This window comes from Tamandua tetradactyla, chromosome 2 (genome assembly GCF_023851605.1).
Source record: "Tamandua tetradactyla isolate mTamTet1 chromosome 2, mTamTet1.pri, whole genome shotgun sequence".
Lineage (NCBI taxonomy): Eukaryota > Metazoa > Chordata > Mammalia > Pilosa > Myrmecophagidae > Tamandua > Tamandua tetradactyla.
Window position 1 is genome coordinate 12,754,225 of NC_135328.1, and position 2,355 is coordinate 12,756,579.

The 2,355-nt window shown below is 34.1% G+C and overlaps 1 pseudogene; it reads right to left on the reverse strand.

Moving 5' to 3' along the window:
- Nucleotides 1-948: 948 nt before the first annotated feature.
- Nucleotides 949-1,876, reverse strand: LOC143655632 (olfactory receptor 10AG1-like; annotated as a pseudogene).
- Between the last annotated feature and the right edge of the window lie 479 nt (nucleotides 1,877-2,355).

A 2,355-nucleotide genomic window follows, 5' to 3' on the forward strand; every position in this document is an offset into this window, starting at 1 on the left:
TTCCTCATAGCAGATCATGTCCTCTTAGAGATCTGTTGACTTCATACATGAAGAATTCGTTAGTGAGCATGGAATATTGCAAACTGATAAGATTAAAGATATCACTTTAAATTGTGAAATAATACATGTGACTGAGTACTACCCTTTTCCTTATCCATACTGCAAACAGATTTATTATCTTTTTGATTATATTGATATCACAGGTTTATTATAGTAAACATCAAAAATTCAGAAAAGCAAAATAAAACCATCTCTTTATAGCAGATATCTCAACTACTACATCTTAACTTTAAATTTCTTTCTTCTCTCCTAATTTTCCAATCCATATTTCATCTAAAGGAACATATATTAAAAAACATGTGAATATTTACATCTCTTCTCAGTATTGTGAATGTATTTTAAATGATAATATTATTTGATCCAAGCACAGTATTGCATTCTGTTAATGTCTTCAATCTGATACATATATAAACCATACCTAATTTTCACTTGCATTGAGGCATGTTTATAAAACTGCATCCCCATTCAAAGTCTGTTTTTTCTTCAGGAATGGTTTCTTTCAAGAAACTTTGCTAGGCAAATCTTCATACATATTTTACTTAATGCTACATTTCCAGCATGCTATTAAAAATAATGTATATTACACTTTGTGAAAATCATTTGCAAGAAGTGCTACAATAGAGTCTACATTATAAATGACTATTACATCAGGCAGTATCAAAAGTTTTTATTGAGAGGGGATGTTGTGCAATAAAGTTATTGCTGATAAATATACAATCTGGAAAACAACACAGAAAAATCTCTCAATATTAAATTCCATAAACTTGAAATAACTTCCATGAATTGTAAGGCTGCATGTATAGCTAAACGTAAATATCTACAGAAATTCCATACAAATATATGAGAAGGCATCTCTTTTAAATATAACTCCTTCCTTAATGAACTAAATTATTTACCTAGAAATTTTCTCAGTGCCACTATGATATCCTTGTTACTTAGATTGTAGATCATGGGATTAAACATGGGAGTTACAATGATATAGGAAAGAGAAAGCATTTTGTCAGTTCCTGATGAGTGACTGCTCTTGGGTGTTAAATATGTGATCATTGCTGATCCATAGTATAACATCACAACCATAAGATTAGATGAGCAGGTGGAGAAAGCTATGGCCAGTTTGTGGTTAATGGTAATTTAAAAATCATGCATATGATTTTGGTAGGAACAATGTATTAACAGAAATAGACCCATGACCAACCACATGGCAACTATGTAGACCAGCATTTCATTCACAAAGGTGTCTCCACAGGCAAGCTTGAGTATGGGGGGATATCACAGAAGAAGTGGTGAGACCTACAAAAGGATAGAGAGAAAATCTGGAATGTCTGCCCTATTTGGACAGGAATTCCACTGATCCAGGAACCAGCCACCAGTTCCATACATATCTTCTGGCTCATGACCAGGGAATAATGTAGTGGGTCACAAATGGCCACATAGCAGTCATAAGCCATCACAGCCAGGAGGAAGCACTCTGTGCCTCCCAACATAAGAACAAAGTACATTTGTTAGCACAGGCAACTAAAGAAATTCTTCTTCTCTGTGTCCCAAGATTCATGAGCATTCTGGGGATAGTCACTGATACGTAGCAGATTTCCAAGAAAGAAAAATATGCAAGGAAAAAATACATGGTGGTCTGGAGAGTAGCATCCAGTTTTCTTATCAGAAATATGGTGCCATTGCCCAAAAGTATAATGATATAGATGACCAAGAATAATCCAAATAGAAACCACTGGAGATGGGGAATATCAGCAAAACCCAAAAGAACAAACTCCCTCAATTCTGTTAGGTTTTCTTCTGATGGTTCTTCTTGGTGTTTCATCTGTAGAAAGGATAAATTTAGCATGAGCATTTCACTTTACCTTCCTGGATCTCATTATCTGCCCTCTAAATTTTATCTGGGTGTTCAGACTGGTTTCCATGTTCCCTGCATTTCTTTCCAATTAAGAATATTACTATTTGAGAATTTCCACTTTTCTCCCTATTTAAATCATATTGGTCATCACTGTAAACAATTAATGAAATTTCCTTTAATAACATTGCATTATACATCTGTAATGTATAATCCACAGATTAAACCAAATTATACCTTTGCCACCACAGACACTGAAGACATTTGAAACTTCTGTAGATAGACCCATAATTTTGCCATTTGATCTCACTTTTAATGAATTACACGTCTGGACAATCTTGTACTTCTCAGTGCATTTTCACAATCATGCAGCAGTAGCAGTATATCATAAACTCCTCACATTCTTTTCTCAATTACATATTTCAACCATTACTTTCCTCCCCTTCCTT